This window comes from Petaurus breviceps, unplaced genomic scaffold, assembly GCF_028583685.1.
Source record: "Petaurus breviceps papuanus isolate PSGF00001 unplaced genomic scaffold, PetGlider_PUasm1.0 551, whole genome shotgun sequence".
Taxonomy (NCBI): domain Eukaryota; kingdom Metazoa; phylum Chordata; class Mammalia; order Diprotodontia; family Petauridae; genus Petaurus; species Petaurus breviceps.
Genome location: NW_027186372.1, coordinates 6,001,457 through 6,024,513, shown reverse-complemented (window position 1 = coordinate 6,024,513; position 23,057 = coordinate 6,001,457). Strand labels below are relative to the sequence as shown.

General features: G+C 38.7%; 1 long non-coding RNA gene across 1 annotated transcript in view; it reads right to left on the bottom strand.

Annotated features, from left to right (window-relative positions):
- LOC138172634 (uncharacterized) overlaps positions 1-23,057 on the bottom strand; it is a 168,078-nt gene that overhangs the window by 26,188 nt on the left and 118,833 nt on the right. Inside the window, exon 3 of the long non-coding RNA XR_011171193.1 lies at positions 7,605-7,690. This is a non-coding gene — a long non-coding RNA (uncharacterized lncRNA). The remainder of the gene's footprint in view (positions 1-7,604; positions 7,691-23,057) is intronic.

Below are 23,057 nucleotides of genomic sequence, written 5' to 3'. Positions count from 1 at the left end.
TATAGTGTCTACCTTCGGCAAGATTTCTCTGAAGATTGAATCAGAAAATGTATTTAAAGTTCTTGGTAAACCATACTAAGTAAATGTCAGTTATTAACATAGTGTCAATGGGAGTAGGAGTCCCCTGGCTCTGGTTCCCACACCCTGACAAGGCATCCAACTATGAGGAAGCTGTTGAAAACCCAGGTTTCTCATCAATAGAAGACTATGGAAGGTACCAGGAACCACAATCCCCAGGCCCTGACCCAAAGACACATTGTCCAGGAGTTCCGAGTTTTAGTGACAACCCTACTTCCTCCTCCCCTCTTTCAGATTCAGGAAACTAGGAGTCTAGAATTGGCCTGCCATAGCTTGTCTGGTGACCTTGAACAAGTTAAGGTTTTGTGGGCCTCTGTTGCTTCGCCTGTAAAATGACCTCTGTATTTTCTTCCAGCTCTGACATTCGGTGCTCAATGTTATCAAGTTCCTTCTATGGCTAACATTCCATGCTCTATATTCTCAGATCCCTTCTAATGCTGATATTCTATCTTCCACGACAGGCCTTGGAAGATAGAATATGTTCTATGTTCCCATGGCCCTTTTAGCTCTTATTTTTTATATTCTAAAGTCCCATCTAGATCCTCTATTCATGTTTTTCTTCTTTTTCTAAGGCACCTACCAACACTAACACTCTATGCTTTAGGGTCTTTCTAGCACTGAAATTCCTTGTTCTCAAATTCCTTCTATCTCTAACATTCTACATTCTATTTTCAGGTCCCTTCCAGCATGTGAGTTCTGTTTTGTATATGTTAAGAGACCCTCTAAGTTCTGAGATTCTATGCCATCACCATGGACTTGACGTTAGCTTTTGACAATGGTGTGGTCATGGTGCATGCCTAGCTTTTAAACAGTTGATATCATTAGCTTGATGGAGAAGTTTGTTAGGTGACAGTACCTATGCAGCTGTGATTATTTAAAAAGATTAGTGTTTCTGTTTCATTACATAGAGATTGTTGAAGTTTTTATTAGTAACTTGGGCTTTTAAAAATAATCAAATCCTGAACAGGTTGGCAAAATACAGGTTTCTTGGTCTGGCAAGCCCTTCATTATCTGCCTTAGGCTGTCCTCATTTACACCTTTGCAAGATTTGAAAATGCTTGGCCTGTAATCAGGAGCTCTAAAAAAAAATAAGAAAATAAATAAAAGCACACTAGCACTGAGCCTCACGACCCAGTCTGACCTCTCCATAGGCTGTTCTGGGCTTGTGAGTTCTGCAGGGGCCAAAAGAGTCCCAAGCAGAGCAATTCCAGCCAGCAAAGATAAAGCTCTAGTCTTGCCACTTATGTCCCCTTTCCCCTGGAGCTTTGTGTGTGGTGGTTAAAATAACAGCTTTGGTGTCGGGTTTAACCTGATTTCTTTTTCCTCTTTGCCTCCTTCCCATCCCCCTTCTCTTAGGTTGATGGCACATACAGTTCTGGCTGGGAGCCCAAGCCAATGGGAACCTCAGGGCCAGTGGGTGAGGCTGCAGACTTTGCCCAGGGAGCTAAATGGGCTATTAGCTTCCAGTTCTCCTCCTGTGAATTCCTGTCATGGAGATTTGCTTTTTTCTGAAATCTACCCCATATTGCCAGGGCAAGGAAGCAGGGTTTAAGGTGGGTTCCCATCCCATACCTTTTTGAGGGAGGACTTAAATCTATATAACTATTTGTACCTTAGAAGCATCTTAGAATGTCACTTTTTCTTGCACTTTCCTCCCTTTTCCCCCTCTTATCAAAGGATCATAGGAATTAGAACTGAAAAGGACATTAAAGATTATCTGGTTAAATCAGATTTTAAAGAGCAGGAGACTGATGATAACATTATGGGAAGTGATTTGTCCAAATTCATAAGAGCTGTAGGTATCAGATCCAGGATGGCAACTCAAATTTCTTAACTCCTTCCTTCCCCCACTGCTTTCCTCTCCACTGGGGTCAGGACCTGGGAATCAGGGCCTGTCACCCACCTGTCCACCCACACTGCTTCACACTTAATTATTGCTCAAGATACACTTGTGGAGCTGAGAATTCAAAAAGAATAGATTAAATCAAGTTGCAACCAGATGATGGGAGCAAAGAATAACAGAATCTTGGAAGGAATTGCAAGATCATAGGTTTAGAGCAGAAAGGTGGAAAGAAGGAGGACAAAAAGAAATTTACATAACTTTATGATATATTTGAAAGGAATAGCAAGTTTACATGATGGATTTGCAGTTTCATGCATAATCATTTTTCTTTTATTATCTTATGGAAATGCTTGTCTTATTCCATAAATTAAAAGTTAAATAAATAGAAATTTTTTTAAAGTTACCTAGTCTAACCCCCCATTTTACAGAAACTGAAATACCCACAGAGGTGAAGTGACTTTCCCAAGATCAAACAGGTAGCAAGCAGCAGAATCAGGATTCACACCCAGTTCCAAACATAGCTTCAAAACACAATGCTCTTTCCAATAGCAGTTGCTTCTACAAGATCCCTGACCAGTACTCATCCTGCCTCCTTCTGAAGACTTCTGGGAATAGGGAAGTTACTCTCCCCAGAGGAAGTCCAATTTCCTCTAATTGTTGAATTATTTTTCCTTAGATTGAGTCCAACATCTACCTCTCTGCAATTTCCTACACACTGGTCTTTTTTTGTTTTGTTTTGTTTTTTTGTTTTATAAGCAATTGGGGTTAAGTAACTTGCTCAAGGTTACACAGCCAGTTATTTCTGGGTGGGTGCTAAGTGTCTGAGCCCAGATTCGATCCCAGGTCATCCCGACACTGGGGCTGGTGCTCTTACTTGCTGTGCTACCTGGCTACACACTGGTCTTAATTCCACAGTCAGGGTCAAGTCAAACAGGTCTAATTCCTCTTATACATGACTGCCCTTCAAATATGCCTTTGAACATTTTAAAGGCAGCTATAGTTTCTTAGTTCCTTTTTTTTAAATCTTTTTTTTTTCTTTATTAATTTGTCTGTTTACTTTTAGTTTACAAGATTCAGTTCCACAATTCCTTGAGTTTCAAATTTTTTCTCCCTCCCTCCCCCCCCCCTGACAGCATACAATCAAGTATAGGATCTGCAAATACTTTCACTAATTAGACATTAGTCAGTTATAAAGAAGGATTGTATCAGATGGAATGAACAACAGGAAAGAGGAAACAAAACCAAACAAGAAAAGGAAAAAGATCAGGTAGTTTGCTTCAATCTGGATTCAAACTCAGTTCTTTCTAGTTCTTTCTCAGGATGTAGGCATCTCTCTCCATCATGAGTCTTTTGGGGTTGACTTATAACCCTGCATTGCTGAGAAGAATCCAGTCTATCAATCCTTAGTTCCTTTGATTCACCTTCCTTTTTCATGGTCTTAAATTCTTATCACCCTGCTCATCTTCCTCTGGATGTATCAGAGGAGGCCAATGTCAGGTCCTCCCTAAAATGGAATATCGCCAACTGAATAAACAAATAAGCAATATATGTGTGTATACATATACAGATAGAAAGTCACACACACAAGTACGTGTATACACATGTTATATATAATACATGTGTATATGTGCACATATATGTATATATACATATGCCCAACTGGACAAACTATATGTGTATATATGTGTGCATGTATGTATGTGTATATTACATATGCAACATGAGTGTGTAATATGTAGAGAGGGAATAGGAAGAGATGGGGAGAGTTCATTCATTTAGGAGCATATTGTGATACATACATAGTATATATATATATATACACACACATATATTATATATATTTCTATAGAAACACATACACTGGATAGTATCTGGTCATAGCATAACATAACAGAGAACTGTTGCTTCCTTCACTGTGGGTGCTGCACTTCCAGTAATGCTGCCTGAGATTGTTTGTTTGGCTTTTGGATCACATTGTTGTATGTGACCCAGAAGGCCATATAGCACCAGTAAAGTCCTTGCCATCCAATCACCCTCAGAATTTTCCTAAACATCCTAAATTCTGCGTCGTTGTCCACAAGCACTTGACCTGGAGAAATATTGAAGTTCTCGGCAATTCAGTAGGGCAGGCCCTGGTTAGTAACATCTGAAATATACCGGGTCTTGAAATGATCCAGAGGAAGACAAGGGAATCCAAAGCCTCCAATCAGATTTTAAAAACCATATAACTACTGCATAATGTTACATGATACACGAATTTTTTGATGTTCAGTCATTTCAGTCCTGTCTGACACTTAATGACCCTATTTGGGGTTTTCCTGGCAGAGATACTAAAGTGCTTTGCTTCTTCCTTCTCCAGTTGATTTTACAGATGAGGAAACAGAGACCAACAGGGTTAAGTGATTTGCCTAGGGTCCAACAGCTAGTGTCTTAGGTCAGATTTGAACTCAGGAAAATGAGTCTTACTTACAGTAGGCCTGGCACCCTAGCCATTGTGCCACCTAGCTGACCATCTTCAAACTAGAATGGCCCAAACAGAGAACAGCTGAAGAGGAAGAAAAAAGAAACTTATCTCCCACTGGTTGCCTCAGATTTCCTCCCATTCTGATTCATTCTCTTCCTACCAAATATTCTCCCTAAATGCAAAAGAATCTACAAGAAAAGGAAAAGGAAGATAAAAACAGGAAACATTTACCAGGGAGGTTGCCTTGCGTTCAGGGCATGATTTTGAATCAGCACAAGTTCAGCTACAGAGAATGAATGAATAAGTAGGCAGGATTCATTGACTAGTCATGGACCGACTAGTAATGGTAACAACTGGAAATCACCTTTTTGCTGATGGTTTAAATGAACCTTTTATTCGGGGGTAATTGAAAATCAGCCAACCATCACCCCTTTGCCAGTGGTTGAAATGAACCTTCTGTACTCCATTCACTTTCTCTCTCTAAAAGATCAGGTTCTGTGCTATTTGAGGTTCCCATGTCTTTTTCTCTTTCCTCTACTGCAAACTCAACTGGAACTCAAAGTACGATTAGGTCTATGGCCACTTTTCAGTTTCCTAGGTTAACTACCATTTCGACATCATTTGTCCAAGTATCAAGTGAAAGACATGGAGTGACAGTTTCTGAAGACTGAATTTCATATTATGAAATGATTTCTTCAGTGAGTTTAGTCCATATGAGGGAAGCAATGAATCACAGCAGTTTGAAAGACAACTGGACTTAGAGTCAGAGGACCCAGGCCCATCTGTTTTATTACTTCTGTGACCCTGGGAAAATCACTTAATCTCTTTGGGCCTTAGTTTCCTCCTTGGACAAAATGATCTCTATAATCTCTTCCAGATAAAAATCCTCTAATCTGATTTCGTGGTGATCTCAACAACTCCCATGGATTCAATTACAATCTCTTTGCAAATCATTCCCAGATTTTTTTATCTAGTATCAGTCTTTCTCCTGATCTCCACTCCAGTATTATCAACTACCTATTGGGCATTTTGAACAGGATTTCCTATAGGTATCTCAAACTCAATATATCCAAAATAGCCATCATGATCTTTTTCCCCAAACCCTAGACCAGGGGTATGGAACCTGTGGTCTTGAGGCCATAAGTGGTCCTCTACAAGGTCCTCAAGTGTAACCCTTTGAGTCTGGCTTCAGTTAAAAGGTTACACTTGAGAACCTAGAGGCTCAAGGCCACAGGTTCCCCACCTCTGTCAAAGGTGCTATTATTCTTCCAGTTACTCAGGTTCATAGCCTTGGTATCATCCTTCATAACTTTCTCTTGATAACCCTACAAATCTAATTAATTTGTATATTTTAATCTTTAAATTCTTTTTAATCTTTTTAAAAAATGATTTTTAATTTATGGAATAAAACAAGCATTTCCATTACATAGTAAAATAGAAAAAAAAGATGCACATAAAACTGCAAATCTGTTGTGTACAACTCACTATTCCTTTTAAATATATAATAGTTATCATGTAAATTTTTTCCCCTTTTTCCTTTCCCTCCCACCCTTTAGTTGTTCAATCTTATAATATCTCTCTTTACAATTTTTTTTAATATGAACCTTTCCCCCAACTGACATAGTTCAGTCATTTGTCACCTCTCACCTGGATTATTATAACAACCTACTAGCTGACCCCTGACCTGGGTCTCAATAATCCACCTTCCATGTCGATGTCCAAGTGACTTTCCTAAAGCACAGGTCTGACGATGTCATTCACCCACTCAGTAAATTCCTTCTTACCTCTTGAACAAATATAAAGTCCACGGTCTGTCCTTCCTCCCTTCCACACTTCCTTCCTTCCCTTAAGCCTAAATCACTCTGTCTCTTATTGATCGGCCAACAACAGGTCCCAGGCCAAGCCCCAGGTGTTAATTGTTTGGGCCCTGATTGGCTCAGAGTGAACATAGATAAGCAATAGTTTCTCTTTAGGCCTTTCTTCCCCTCCTAGATTTCTTTTTTTTTTTTTACAAGGTAAAAGAGGCAATTCTCTACCTCAGTTTCTTTGAGAATGAAGGACAAAAAACAACCTTTAACCCATTTTGTATTTATCTTCCAAGTACCAATTTAAGTATATGTTGTTTTCAATTAGAATGTAAACTCCTCAAGGGCAGGGACTACTTTTGTATTTTTTTTTTTGTATCCTCTGTATTTAGCACAGCTTCTAACATATATTTTACAGTACTTTGAATAAATGCTTGTTGATTAATTTCATTGTGTGGATGTTCCCTTTATTGATTCCCTCTAATAACTTGGTATATAGTCTTAAGAGTTTCTGTGGCTAAAAATTTTACAAACCTCTGACCAACCTGGTGATGGAATCCTCAAAACTTGAACTAGTCTTTGGGCAAGAGACATTAAGTACATTGCTAAGTCTGAACCTAAAACCGTTTTAGCTTGTTAGGATCAGCCAGAGTTTGTATTACGCTGGCATAGACTTTGAGAACTTACAGTAAGGCACTGGAGGCAGACTACAATAGAGGAGTGAATGCATTAATTAGCAGATATGAATTAATGAAGAAACAGGTTGGCATAACAGATAGAGTGCCATTCTCAGGGCAGCTTTGATACATACTGTCTGTATAACCTTGGACAAGTCACTTAATTTCTCCACATACCAGGCATCTCTCTAAAGTTGTAAGTGATGGAATAGTTCTGGATCTGCATTGGTAGAAGGAATTTCCTGTTTGGGAAACAAATTCCCAAGTCTGGACCCCCAAAATATTATTAAGCACATGATATGTACAAAGCCCACAATGTTCTGTGTACAATGGTATGCCAAAAAAGTATAGGATTCCTGCCCTCAGGAACCTTACAGTATAATTGGTGACAAGCACATGTTTTTAAGATGACAACCAACAAAAAGTAATAGGTAAGTAGTGGTATAGACAGAATAGTGTTAGAACTGGCTCATATTGCCTTAGGAGAACTGATTGTTAAATTTTTAGTGTGAGGATTTATACCTAAGGAATTAGAAAAAAATAAAAGCCAGCTATAGTTGCTGACTCCTGGTCTAGACTTAAGAAATGATAGAGAAAATATGAGTAATGCAAATTAAATTTAAAAGGGTGGTGTTCATCTTTTTTTTTTTTTCAGAGAGCCAGTTGTTAAACAATTACCAACAAAACAGTTGTTAAACACACACACACACAAACAAACACACTATACATCTACATACCTGGGTATAGGTCACAAATACTACAAGAGTTCAGAAGCTCAGAAGTTGTTATGGAATGACATCATAGGGCAAGACTTGAGTTGACCCTTCAAGGAAGATAAGAAGTCACATTATAATTTTTATTATTTCATTTACATTTATACACCCCTTTAGGGTTTACAAAGCACTTTCCTCATAACAGAAAGCACCATTATATAATAGAAAAGGCACAGTCTTTGAATTCAAAGGACCTGAATTTAAATCCTCCCCCCAATCATTGCTGCCTATCTAAAGTTCCTTGGGAGAGTCTTTTCACCTTATCACTCACATCCTATGTCCTTTCACACTCCCAAACTGAATTCATTATCTTTCTCCCAAAACTCTCACTTCTTCCTAACTTCCTCGCTATTATTGAAGGCAGCACTATCTTCCCAGACACCCAAACTTGCAGCTTAGGTTGTAAGCCAAATCCTTGACTCCTCACACTCTCTTACCTCAGTATCTTATCTATTGCCAAGTCCTGCTGGGTCTACCTTTGCCACACCTCTTGGCTACATCTCTTTGCCTCCTCTTATGCTACCACCACTCTTGTGCAGGCCCTGATCACCTTACACCTGGACTGTTGCTGTAGTCTTCTAGTTCAGGGCTTCTTAAACTTTTTCCACCCACGAGTGACCCCTTTTCACATTTAGTTGTTGTTGTATGCCCTGAAGGCATTCACTGTGCAAGGTGTGCATGCGGTGTGTTCAGAACCAAGGCTGCAGGGAAGGTCTGCTGGCAAGCTCTGCCAGAAACACCTCAGATTCCTTATGCATTTGATTTTTAATTAATTTTTAGTCATTGAATGTTTTGCAGTTGCCAAATTTTTCATGGAGTAGTGACCCACAGTCTAAGAAGCATTATTCTAGTTAAGCATCCTCCACTCAACTATCAAAGTGACCTTCCTAAAGCACAAGTCTGACCGTGTAACCTTCCTACTCAATAAACTCCACTGGCTCCCTATTATCTCCAGTCTAGAAGAGCCAGGGTCTCCCATTGCATCCTGAGTCATTTCCAGTCATCCTGAAGAATATCAGACCACTGGATGACTCTGGAGGAGAAAGTGAGGCCGGTGACCTTGCACAGCCCTCCCTCACTCAAATCAAAGTCAACTGTAAGTCATGTCATCATTTCCCTGATGCCATGGTCCTCTTTGAGAGTAAAAGACAAACACAATTTTCTCCAGGATCAAATATAAAAAATCCTTTGATTCTTAAAGCCCTTCATAACCTAGCCCCTGCTTACCTTTCCAGTCTTCTTACACCTTAGTCCCTTCCTCCTAACTCTGTGATCCACTGCCAATGAACTTTTTGCCCTTCCTTGTGCAAGGTACTCCATCTCCAGACCCCAAACATTTTCAGTGGCCTTCCTACATGCTTTACTATTCTTGTCCTTTTCTTCTGTATCTCCTGGATTCCTTCAAATCTCATCTAAAAACTCACCTTTTGTAAGAAGTCCTTGCCAGGTCCCTTAATGTTAGTGTCTTCCCTCTAAGAGTAACTCCAATTTGTCTTGTATGTATCTTTTTTTGTTCACAGTCATTTGTTGTTTTTTTTTTTTTCGCCATGCCCCACCCTATTAGACTATAAGCTCCTTGAGGTCAGGAACTGTTTTTGCTTTCCTTAGCACTGTGCCTGTCACACAATTGGTGCTTAATAAATGTTTATTAACTTAACTAACAACAAACTCTCAGTTTGATTTCCTGTAGGGCACAAAAGTAATTGCATTTCCAGTATAAAGATTGATCATGATACAGAATAATGAGGACTTCTGGTTAATATGGCATTATAATTGTTCATACACTTCCATTTTTATTTCAGCAATGATCTAAAAAAGGGCACTAGATTGAAAATTGACCAAAAATTATTCAAAGAGAAACTTTGGCAAGCTTTTTCAGTCATTCCAGGCCTGTAAAAAAAAACATAACCAGAAGATGCTGACATTGGAAGAGGCATCCCATCTGAGGGACACATACAAGCACAAACAAGACCAGAAATCCACATCAGCACCACACAACAATGCCTTAACTGGGGAAACTCCAAACAGGAGAGATCACTCAACCCCTTGGTTACAAAAACTAGGATATTTTGAGACTGCTGAGCTAGTTGATTAAGGAAAACTCAAGGAGTAAAAAGACCAGACTTCTGATAGAACAAATCCCAGCAGAAGAGGAATGAAAGAAACATCTTGTCTTGGGAAGTCCTGGGAGAGGACAGATCACCCAGAGAGCTGATCAGAAAAGCCCCAGAGGAGGTAAGGAAGATAAACACCCCATTGCAGGAGGTCCCTCTGGAGGATAGAAGACCACCCAGGGCTATGGTCTGGGAAGTCTCAGGATGGACAGAAGACCAAGTAGCAGTGGTTAATGAACAAGGAAACCCTAAGGAGTCGAGTCACCCTTTAGGCCTCTGATCAAGGAAGCATTGAGCAATAAAAGACCACTGTGCACCTTGATCAGGAAAGACAGGAACAGAGAGCACCCAATTCCCTGATCGGGGACAGCCACCCACAGAGCCCTGACCACAGCTCCTCAAGTCTGCCAGTGCTAGACAACATCAGGAGCCCAGGAAAGTGAGGAAGTTAAAACTGAATGAAGATTGATCATTCAATCCAGGAATGGGGGTGAGCAGAGCCTACACTGGCACTAAGTCCCCACCCTAGAATTGAGCTAAGATATAAGACAGAGAGAGAGAGAAAGAAAGAGAGAAGACACTGAACACTAGGAAGGACTAACATGGGTAAAAAGATGCCTAAATTGTATACCCGCAAGAAGAGGAAGTAACCAGAGAAGAAAATGATTCGGCCATAAGGACTATAAAAATACCCGCAATAAATGAATCAAGAGGCTATATGTTAAATTAAAGCTATGGAGGAAATACTTAGAGGGTAAATTAATAATGTAGAATAGAAAGTGGAAAACTTTTAAAAAAAGGACCCCCCCAGCAAATTAGACTCCATGAAACAAGTAGAAACATCAGAACAAAATTAAAATATTGAAAAATAGAATAAAAAATATATTAAGTGTGTGTATATATACATATATATAGTAGCTCCTAGATTTTAAAAATAACCTAGAAAACATATCAGAAAGAACTAATTAAGAATAACTGGGCTATCTGAGAACCAGGACCAAAAGGAAAACATAGATGCCTTACTTCAGGAAATCAAAAATGAAAACTGCGTGTATGTAGCAGAGGGCGATGTGAAAATGCCAAGAGTGCATCGCTCACCTCCTGAAAGAGACCGCAAAATGAACAATTCCAAGAATGTCACTGATACATTCAAAGGCTTCTCAATTAAGAAAAATACCATCAACATCTAAAAATAAAGAGTTCAAGTACCATGGTACCACAGTCAGGATCATACAAGATTTGATGGCTATCACTATAAATAAGGGGAGAGATCAGAATACATCATTCCCAAAGGAAAAAAGATAGATCTACTACGAATGATAATGTACCCTGAAAAAACTGAGCATAATCTTATATTTAAAAAAATTAGACCCTTAAAAGAATAGAGAACTTAAATACATTCTTGATTTAAAAAAAATCAGAACTAAATAGAAAGTTCAAAATTCAAACACAAAACTCATAAATAACATAGAAAGCTGTGTGTGTGTATTTGACTAGAAGTATAATGTTTTCAAGGGCCCTAAAGGGAATGTAGAGATAAATTTGTTCTGTTTTGAAGCTTATAAGAAAGGAAAGAAAAAGAAAGGAGAAAGGCAGTAAGGAAGAAACACACACACACACACACATACACACACACACACACTTTAAAGTTAGGACTGAACCAGTTGAAGGAGAGGATAGAAGGAGGTTTAAAAGCAAGTATAATACCAGTGAGGCCATAGTAAAAAATAAAACTAACTTTTTTTTTAATTTGCCGAGTGGATTACAAAGGAGGAATTGGTGAGGGGGAGAATAGGAAAACAAATTCTAAAAACCATAAGAACCAGTGATCAAGGTCTAAGCAAGGGGAAGAAAAGAGGGATAGTAAAACTAAAGCAGACGCATACAATAATAGATCACTAGGTTTTATCACACTCCTCTTTTGTCATCTTTTTTACAAAGAAGAGTGCTGGAGAAAAGGAGAAAAAGAGAAATACACAATTTATGGTTATAACCATGAATGTAAATGGGATAATCTCATTTGTTAAAAAATAGATAATAGAATGAATTAGAAAGCAGAATTCAACAAAATATTGTTTACAAGAAACACATTTGAAGCATAAATATTCACACAGTTAAAATAAGAAGTTAGAGCAGAAATTATACCTCTTATGATCTCAAAAAGACAGAATAAGCAATCATAATCTCAGACAAAACAATAGTAAAAATAAGATTAAAAGAGGTAAACAAAGAAACTACATTATGTTTAAAGACTCCATAAACAATGAAACAATATCAATATTTTATATGCATATAAACCAAATGGTATAGCATCTAAGTTTTGAAAAGAAAAAAGTTAACTAAATTTCAAGGAGGAATAGATAGGACAACTATAATTGCTAGGGATTTCAATGAATCCCTTTCAGATCTAGATAAATCTATCAAAAAGATAAGAAAAAAACCTTTCCCATATTCCTTAATCTCGGTGCCTTCCCTCTAAGATACCCCCATTAATTTTATACATATATACCATATGATTCTATACATACATTCTATATGTATATATACATATGTGTGTACATACATATATGTGTATATATTTACATATGTGGTTTGTACATAGATGCTGACATATTGTTTCCCCCATTAGACTGAGACCTCCTTGAGAGCAGGAACTGGGGTGGGGTGGGGGGGTTGCCTTTGTATCCTGAGAGCTTAGCACAGTGACTAGAATATAGTAAGCACTTACTAAATGCTAAGTGACTCATTGACTATAGAGTAGTAGCAATTAAGAAATAAGTATTAGTAAGAGTATATACATTTATTAGCTGCACATGTCATCTTTACAAAAGTTGACTTGAGTTAGGGCATAAAAATCTCATACTTAAATGCGGAAAAGCAGAAATATTAAACAAATTCCTTACTGACAATAATTCAATAAAATTATAAATCAATTGAGGCCTTTGAATATTCAAACTTAATTGGAGACTAATTCCATCCAAAACAATCGGCAGATCAAAGAAGAAATCATAGAAATATAGATAATTTCATTAAAGAAAATGACAATATGAGACAATGAAAATGATCCATGATACAATATGCCAGAATGCTTAGGATGAAGCCAAACAGATCTTAGGGGGGAAATGTCTATTTCTAAATATTTTTATCAGCAAAAGAGAAAAAAACAGAGGGATTAAAAAAAATAGAATAACAACAAATAAAAAACACAAAAATTTTAGTTATTGAAGACGAGATTAACAAAATGAAAGCAAAAACATTGAATGTATAAATTAAGCTAATAGCTATTTTAAGACAAATTAGATAAACTGTTAGTCCGATTAAGAATAAAAGAGGAAACTCTGATTACCAGTCACAAAAAATGAAATTATTCACATCGATTTTGCCTAATTACATGCTAAAACATTACATAGTCATAGTCCAACAAAACAGTCCAATTTTAAGGGTAGACCTCACTTAGATATCCTGAGAAGCAGTTATGAGACAGTGGGAATAGCAATGCTATTAGAGTTAGGGGAGAGTCAGTATTGCTTAGTGTATTGCTAGCTGACCTTGGAGCCAGGAAGACTTAGATTAAATTCATACCTGTGACACTTATATGTTGTATGATCTTGGACAAATCACTCAACAGTTCAATTCTCCAAACAACTCTGCAGTACTGTAATTTGCAGAAAAATCTTCATTAATAGATTAAATTTCTTATACCAATGAAATTATAGATCTACCCCAACCCCCAAAATAAAAACAGAGTGAGAGAGTGGGTCCCAGCTCTAACATCTGGACACATCTTTGACCATAGAATCATACTATGTAGAACTCTGATGGAACTTTAAAATCATATCATCCAGTGCTTTCATTTTGCAGATGAGGAAACTGAGGCTCAGAGAGGCTAGCTGACTTTACCAGAGTCACACAGTTGGAAGGAGGAGAGTCAGGATTTGAATATAGGTCTTCTAACTCCAAATAGTATGCCCTTTCCAACTGCATCAGTTAAGATCTCTGTGTTTGTTTCCTTGTTTGTAAAATCAGAATGACAATATTTGCACTACCTACCTATGAGGGAAAAATGTTTGTACAGCTTGAAGCTCGATGGAAATATGAGTTATTAATGTCCAAGTTGCTGCCTATTCTTTCGTCAAGCAGAGCATTTTACCATCATTAGTGCTTTTTATTCAAAAATCACAGAGGTACTATTGAGAAGCGGGGGATTCAGTCTGCTGGCCACAGTCATGGAACAAATTAGTTGCAAAGGTTTCACTGAAGTGAAAGAGCTTTCAATATTTATGGGAAAACAAGAACAAGACATACTCTAAAAAGACACACTCCATTTCTCCTTTCAGTAAAAGGCAAGTAGGATGGCATGGTGGGAAAAAAAATGAATGAATGAGGAAAGGGAGGGAAGGACAGAGTGATATGACATTTAGTAAGTGCTTATTATGTGTCAAGTACAGTGCCATGCACTGGGAATGTAAATTCAAGAGCTAGTAGTTCCTGACCCCAAGAAGCTTATGTTTTTATAGCCAGACTCAGAACATATGAACCAGGGGAAGCTGATTTGGTCTGGGAAGTCTCGGGGATGGTGATTGAAATAATAGGGCAATCTATTAGCATGCGTTTCGAGAGATAATGGTAGCACTGATTTGATTAAATTTCTCAGTGAAAGAAGAGGAAATGGATGGAGAGGAAGGGCAAGGAAAAAAATAGCACAGAGTTAAGATGGGGTTGCATCATGCCTGGGAGTTCTGAGCTGAAGGACTTAGCTCTTGGGCATGTTCTGTGGACATATGATTTAGGGGATGGAGCAGCAGCAGAAAAACAGAAGAAAGAACTAGATTCAAAATCTCAGACTTCCTTCTTGATTCCTGTGCAACCTTGAGCAAATCACATCATCTTTCTAGCCTCAGTTTCCTCAATTGTAAAACAGTGAGGTTGAATTAGATGATCTTTAAGACTCCTATGATCCCATGAACATCGAGCTAATATAATAATACTGAACCAGATCCTAATAATAAGAGGATATCAGACGTTTGTGAAAGTACATTATTAACACTTTGAGGCTTGTAAGGGTCTTATTAATGAAGCAGAATGAAAATATGCCCAAAGAGTCATTGGCAGCTCACAGAGCAGTTTCCTGATTCTTGGTTTCTGCAGGGTTGATACCATCCCCAATCTGTCTCAGCTAACTTTTAATTCCTTTCAAAAAGTTTATTCTTTGTCTTAGCTGTTCTCAACAATACAATGATCCAAGACAACTCTGAAAGACATGATGAAAATTGCTATCCATCCTCAAAAAAAGAACCGATGGAGCCTGAATACAGATCAAAGTATATATTTTTACTTTATTTTTCTTAGGGATTTTTTCTGGTCTATGTTTTCTTTTACAACATGACTGGTATTGAAATATGTTTTGCATGACTACACATATGAAACCTATATTAAATTGCTTGCCTTCTCAATGAGGGGGTGGGGAGAGGTAGAGAATTTGGAACTCAAATTTTTTTTAATGATTATTTAAAATTATTGTAAAATATGTAATTGGGAAAAATAAAATATGAAATAAGTAATTTTAACAAGAATGGAAAAATTTATTCTTTCATACTTTGCTGTATCATAAAAACACATACTGTATTTCACCACATATAAACATGGCAGATTTTATGCCATTTTTTTTTTTGCAAAAAGTGGGGTGTGACCATTATGTAAAGCTTTAAAATAATGTGCTGGTATTACTTAAAAATCATTTATTACTCAACTGTATCACTGGCAGACAAACTTTACAGTTTAGCTAGCACAAGAAGATGCATGTTCACATGATTTACTTATGGCAGCTTTGCCTGCTCACCCACTCCCCCTGTGCCAATGGCTCTCCATTGGATTGAGTGACATACTGCAGTGCTCTAAACAAACCATGCAAGTTGGCTTTCTTAAATATACTGACATTGCATAAGCGCTGTGAATTCTAGGATTGCCGTTCACAATGCTCAAGAGATAAATACCTATCCATATGCCACCAGTGAAAACATTGCTGCTCTGTTTACCTCTTAAGTGGCATGACGAACAGAATTATACCATGCTACAATTACACGACGAAAGGTTATAAACCAATTTTTGTACTGAAAAAAAAAACCCAAACAAAACAGGTGCAACAATTATGTGGTAGCAACAATTAGGCAGTGAAATACAGTACCTGCCTTAACAATTATTGAAATTCCATTCATAATTCCAGTTACCATGCTATATGGCCTTTAAGGTTCCTTCCAACTCCAAATCTATGAATCTGTAATCTATGGACGTAATTCATTTTGGTTCCACAAATATTTACTAATGCAAAGCGTGATGCTAGATGCTGGCAATACAGAAAAAAAAAGAAAAGAAAAGTAACTATCTCCTGCCCTCAGGGAACTCAGATTGCAATAGGGGAGAAAGGAAAAGGAAAAAAGGTACTGTGTGAAAACAGAGAGGTGTAAACAAAGTAATGTGAATAGGAAAGAAGCCCCAACTGCACCAAGGGTCAGGAGAGGCTTCAGGTAGCAGTCAGTGTACTCTCCCTAGGAGTGAGTCTTAAAGGAAGTTCAGGATTCTAAGAGGCAGAGGCGATGAGGGAGATGTTGGGCATGGGGTTTTAACCTGTACCAAGGTAAGGAGTCAGGAAATGAAATGCTGAATTTGGGGATTAGCAAGCAGGTCCTTTTGGCTGGAGAATAGAATATGTAGTAATGGGGGTGAGGGTTGGAGGGTAATGTGAAATAAGTTTGGACAGGTAAATGGTGGCCCAGTTATGAAAGACTACAAATGTCAAGTTAAGTAAATGTTTATCTTTATCTCAAAGACAACAAAAGTTCCTCAAGCCGTTAGAGAGCGGCGGTGAGAACTGTAATTCAGGAAGATTATATTGGCAGGTATGTGAAGTACAGATTGGAGAAGAGATATGGGATTCGAGAAAGCCAAGGTGATCAGTTAGGATGCTATTGCAATAGTCTAGGTCAGGGGTGGTGAGAATCAGAGCTAGAGTAATGTTTCTGTGAATAGAGAGAAGGGGGTGGGGTGGGAAAGATTCTGTGGGCTTAGAACTGACAAAACTTGGAGACTGAATGGATAAAAGGGTGGGGGAAGCAAGAGAGAGGAAGGAGTCAAAGTTGACTCTGAGGTCACAAATCTCAGTGACTGAAAGGATGGTGGTGACTGCAACAGAAATCGGGAGGTTGAAAGAGCAGGATAGAATTAGAGGAGAAGGTAATAGTGTTTCAGATATGTTGAGTTGAGTTGAATGTGGGATTTCTTGGTAGAGATGTCCAGCATAGCACTTTAGTTATTTGCCTCTTTAATGTACTTATATCCCTTATAGTGATGTTCACCCTTATAGTGTGGGTGACTGTAACCTTCTGTGGTTGCAGGTGCAGTCTTACTTTAACTTTGTATCTTTCTTGGAGTTTAGTACAGTCATAAATCATTTTTAAATTGGCATTTGAACCCCAATAGTTTTTAAGGTGTGTATTTTTGTTGTATGGGGGGGGAAGAAAGGAAATCGTGAATTTATTAAAAAAAAAGGAATTAGATTTTTATGAACTGATACAAAGTGAAGTGAGCAGAACCAGGAAAAGTTTAAATAATAACAACAACATTATAAAGACAAATAATTTGAAAGTCTTAAGCAAGGACCAGTCACAATTCTAAAGGCTAATGGCAAAGCTTGCTACCTCTCTCCTCACAGAGACATGATGGACTCAGGATGGAGAATGGCACATACATTTTTACATGGCTAATGTGGGAATTTCCTTTATTTGACTGTGAATATTTTACTAAATTTTTTAATAGGGAGGAGGGAGAGAGAATAAATTCTGATTAATTGAAAAAAAATTAAAAATTAACTGAGAAAGCTAGACTTAGTGATTAGATCCAATTTGAAGAGCTCAAGAATCAGTGAACTACTTTTTTCTTTAAAGTTTTAAAATTTTATTGTATACTTTTCATCTATCAAAAATTTTTTTGCTGCCCTCCTTCCCTGAAAAGGTAGGAAGGCAAGAAGGAAGGCAATAGGAAGGTGTAATGTTAATGGGATTTAAGATCTTCCCCACCCATTAATAGGCCTCCTGTGGAGCACATTAAGGGAAGCTTGCTTAGGGGAGGCTTGCTTGTAGGAAGGCTTTTACACCTTTTGTTTATTTCTCATGAGGCACTGGGTCATGAGGGTTGTGATGACCTCTGACTCTAAAAAGGGTACATATACTCTGAGGTTATCATTTTGCTTTGGGTCTCACTCATTGGAAGAGTGTTCCTGTGATTTGACCAGATGAGACTCTGAGAAGCTGCTAAGGAGTTTCCCCAGCTTTGAAAAGCCCAGATATTGGTGCTTCTCTCTCTGGTAACTATATATGTATTGTCTTGGTCAGAAAGTTGGATCTGTATGTTGATCTGTGCTAATTTCTCAGACAGTTAGAAGCCCTGTCAGTTGATCTTTATGTCTCAGCTCTTTATTTGGATTTTCTCTGAAGTCCAAGGTGCTGACTTTTCCCCTGAACTAATGAATGTAATTTAAAAGATTGTTGACCCCTTAAACATCTATCTTTCCTAGTAAAGCATATCTAAGCACCTGTGCTTGCAGCCATCCTGGGTTTGCCAGTGTGGTTGCTGATACAGAAGGAAGGAACAAAGGGAGGAAGGAAGAAGCTCTGGAGTCATGGTTGATCATTTAGTTGATTAGACTTTTTAAATCTTTCATTATTCTTCATTTTTATGATATTAATGTTACATTCTAAATTATTTCTCTAGCTCTGCCCATTTTGCTTTGGATCAGTTTATGTCTTTCCATATTTCTTTTTGTCTTTTTGGAGGGGAGAAGGCAGGGCAATTGGGGTTAAGTGACTTGCCCAAGGCCACACAGGTAGTATTAAGTATCTGAAGCAGGATTTGAAGTCAGGTCTTCCTGACTGCAAGGCCGGTGCTCAATTTACTGTACCACCTAGCTGCCCTTCCATATCTCTTTGAAACTGTCTTTTCCTTCATTTCTTACAGCATAATAGTATTCTAGTACATTACTATGCCAGTGTAAGCTTCACTGGCAATATGGAACTGAAATTCAAGAAAAGAGTAGAGTTGTATTGTATGTGTGTGTGTTATTGTATAATTGTGATAACAAAGTGCTCCCAAGAAAATTTATTTAGTACCAGATTAAATGAATACATTCTCCTCCTCCCCTAAAAATAACAAAAAATTCCTGAGCCACTGTTCTGGCCTGGCAGTGAGGAAAAGATGGAACATTTCAGGAGGGAGCTTATCCCCACTTAACAACAGAGAAACCAAGACTTTTGGAATAAAGATGCCACTTGAGGTCTTCTCAGAGCAAATCAACAGATTCAGGAATAAAGAGGCTTTAGGTCTGAACTGAGACTGTGCTGTTCTCCCTTCCAGCGCCTAGACTTGAGGATCATTTGATCAATTGGGTCTGTAACAGATCTGTTTCATTTACAGAGAGACTTGTTTACCTTTGCATGGAAATACTTAGGGCCATTATAAACCATCTGGATTATTGACTTTCACCTCAGATAAACAGGATAAACCAATCCCTACTCATTTCTAACAGCCTTTCTTTGGTTTGGTGTCAGACTCCATTAAAGGCAGATTCAGAGAAGCCAAAGAGTGGAGATGAGGAAGGAGGGCATTCCAGGAATGGGGGACAACCAGAAAAAAATGTCTTGCACTAAGAGGCGGAATGTGTTGTTCATGGAACAACCAAAAGGCCTGCATCGCGGAATCAAAGAACATACGGCAAGAAGCAAGGTGTAAGAAGACTGGACAGATGGAAGGGATCTAGGTTATGAAGGGCTTTTAATGAAAAGCAGTATGTTAGAGAGCAGAGCCCTAGCAGCTGGAAGAAAAGGGATCAGAAACGATCCATAGAAAGTAATACTTGAGTTTAGCCCTGAAGGAAGTTGGGGATTTAAAAGGCAAAGATGAGGAGGGAGGGCATTGCAGACATGAGGGGCAGCCAGGCAGCAAAGGCACAGAGGTGGGATGGGGCACATATGAGAAACGTCAAGTAAGGAAAGTAAGGCTGGGCCATGAAATTTGTGGAGGGGAACAGGTTGAGAAGAATAATACTAACCCTAATGATAAAAACTCCTAGAGAAGTAGGGAGGTGTCGAGCCTATGCCGAGTTTCTATTGATCCTAGAGATGAAGAAGAAGAAAGACTGCATTTTATTGGGTAAGTGAGGAGTGGGGCGGGGAAATGACATAGTTAGACCTGCACTCAAGGAAAATCACTTTGGCAGCTTGGTGGAGGAGAGATGAGGGTGGAGAGAGACATGAGGCAGAGGAACCAATTAGTAAACCGTTACTGTGATACCAGTAAAAGGAGGGAGCAATAAGTGGTGCAGTGAATACAATCAGGAGGACTTGAGATCCAATGTGGCCTTAGACACTTGACACTTACTAGTTGTGTGATCTTGGACAAGTTACTTAACCCTATTGCCCTGCCTTCCCCCCTCAAAAAAAAAAAGGTGATGAGAGTCTAAACTGGGGTGGTCGCATGAATGGAAAAGAGTAGTATCTGAGAGATGTTGTGGAGATAGAAACAAGATTCAGCAAATGATTTGGATATATGGCTATGAGTAAGAGTGAAGCACTGAAAATGACATCAAGATTGTGAATCTGACCGCTCTGGAGAGCAATCTGGAACTATGGCCAAAGGGCTACAAAAAAGTGCATACTCTTTGACCTAGCAATACCACTTCTAGGGCTGTATCCCAAAGAAATCATAGAAGTGGGAAAAGGACTCACATGTACAAAAATGTTTACAGAATTTCTAATTGTGGTGGCAAAGAATTGGAAATCAAGAAGATGCCCATCAGCTGGGGAATGACTAAACAAGTTGTGGTCTATGAATGTAATGAAATACTATTGTGCTGGAAGAAATGAGGAGCAGAAAGACTTCATCATAACCTGGAGAGACTTATATAAACTGATTCTGAGTGAGGAGAGCAGAACCAGGAGAACTTTGTGCACAATTATGGACACATTGTATGTATGACGACTAACTTTGATAGACTGGGCTCCTCTCAGCAATACAAGGTTAGAAGACAACTCCAAAAGACTCCTGATGGAAAGGGGGTATCCACATGCAGAGAAAGAACTATGGAGTCTGAAGGCAGACTGCTTCCTCTCTCTCTCTCTCTTGTGTTTTGCTTTGTTATGTCCCTTCTTTCTCATTGTTCACTCCATTGGTTATAGTCCTTCTTTACAACCCGACTAATGTTCAATGTGAAGGTATTTGTAGAACCTATATTGGATTCCATGCTGCCATAGTGGGGAGGAGGGAGGAGAGGGAGGGGGAGAAAATTTGAAACTCAAGGGATTGTGGAACTGAATGCCATAAACTAAAAGTAAATAAATAAATGTAAATTTAATTTAAACAAAAGATTGAGAATCTGAATGATTGAAAGTTTGGTTGGGCCCTTGACAAAAGGGGAATGCAGCAGATGTATATTTGGGCATAAGGAAATGATTTCTGTTTTGGTCATTCTGAGTTTGGAACGTCTACACAATATCCAGCTCAAAATGTCTAATAGGGAGTTGTTGATCTTGAACTATCCATCAGAGACTGGGGTTAAGGAGAAGAGAGTTGAGTATGATGTGTGGTTTATGTAAGAGAAGAAAACAAGAAAAGCCAGCTTATAGTGAATAGTCTTGATTTTTCAGTGAAGTTTGAGTTCAGATCTTCAGTTGAGAGGATAGGTAGAAGTTCTGTTAGAGATTTGAGGAAAGAGGAGAGTTAGTGAGTGGAATAGAAATTGCTGTTGTTCATCCTTCATTCTCAAAGAAAATCAATGACATCAGGAGGGTGATGTCTTGACTTGCAAGTGAATTGGATTTAAGTGAGACAGGGCTGTGCAAAGTCATTAGCCTCACTCTCTCCTCTAGCCATCGAAATCCAGTGGAAAGACATGGGGCAATAGCCCCAGATGCAGTGGGAGACCTTGGCCTTTTAGGGAAGAGGAGAAAATTTGTCTGACTGCAGTGAAGGCCCAATTCAAGTGGTTGGAATGCCATAAATTTGTAGTGGAGTCAGTCAGTTTGGTTTCAAGCTCTATTCATGTACATGTGAATAGGATCAAGGAAGGAAGATAGTGAGAGTAATCCAGAGTTAGGTTTTGGCAAGACATAACCAGTTGTACTAAAAGGGGGTCAGGGATCTGAAAGTAGAGGTTAGTATAGAATTGAACTGGTTTATCAAGGGGTTGAAATTAGAAAAGAGAGGGTAATGTAACTGAAGGTCACACTGAAGATAAAGACTAGATTTAAGAAGAATAAAACATAGGGAGAGATGGAATGATAAATGGTTATGGTAAAATAAAGGAATTTCAGAGTTATTGAAAATGGAAGTCAAACATTTACAAGAGATGGTAAGATTGAATGTTATAGGCTTGGCTTTATTCAGATTGATCTAGTACTTCAAGTTTGGAATTGCAATGAAATGACACACACATAGATCATCTAGTCTACTCATCAGAGGCTTGAGAGAGCAGCTCTTGGGTTATCCTGTACTGGTTTTTGTACTTAGGCCACCAGTAAACTATATCAATAGTTCAAGCCTTAGTTTCCTTGGCCAATTAAGTCTCAAGGACAGTTTCATGATCTTTTTTTTTTTTTTTTTAAGCAATTGGGGTTAAGTAACTTGCTCAAGGTTACACAGCCAGTTATTATTTCTGGGTGTGGTGCTGAGTATCTGAGCCCGGATTTGAGCCAGGTCATTCCGACACTGGAGCCAGTGCTCTTACTCGCTGAGCCACCTGGCTGCCCCTAAGCAATTGGGGTTAAGTAACTTGCTCAAGGTTACACAGCCAGGTGTTTCTGGGTGGGTGCTAAGTGTCTGAGCCTGGGATTCGATCTCCAGGTCTTCTCAACACTGGAGCCGGTGCTCTTACTCGCTGTGCTACCTGGCCGCCCCAAGTTTCATGATCTTTTAAGGAAAAACTAACCCAGCCTGCATAGGACAGGACCTTTTTCCTACCACATTGTTCCTATTGTTCTTACCAAAAAGGGTATGTATGAACTGATTACTATGTTAGCCAAGGTTCAATAAAGGAGTAGGTCATAGGAGCTGGATAGATTGAGGACCTGGGAAATCAGGGAATTTGAGAGCACATCAACATGTGTGTTGAATTCTTCTAATATTATGGTAGGAGTTGGGAACAGGGGGTAAGGGGGGGGGAGAGAGAGACAGAGAGAGAGACAGAGAGAGAGAGAGAGAGAGAGAGAGAGAGAGAGAGAGAGAGAGACAGAGACAGAGAGAGAGAGAGAGAGAGAGA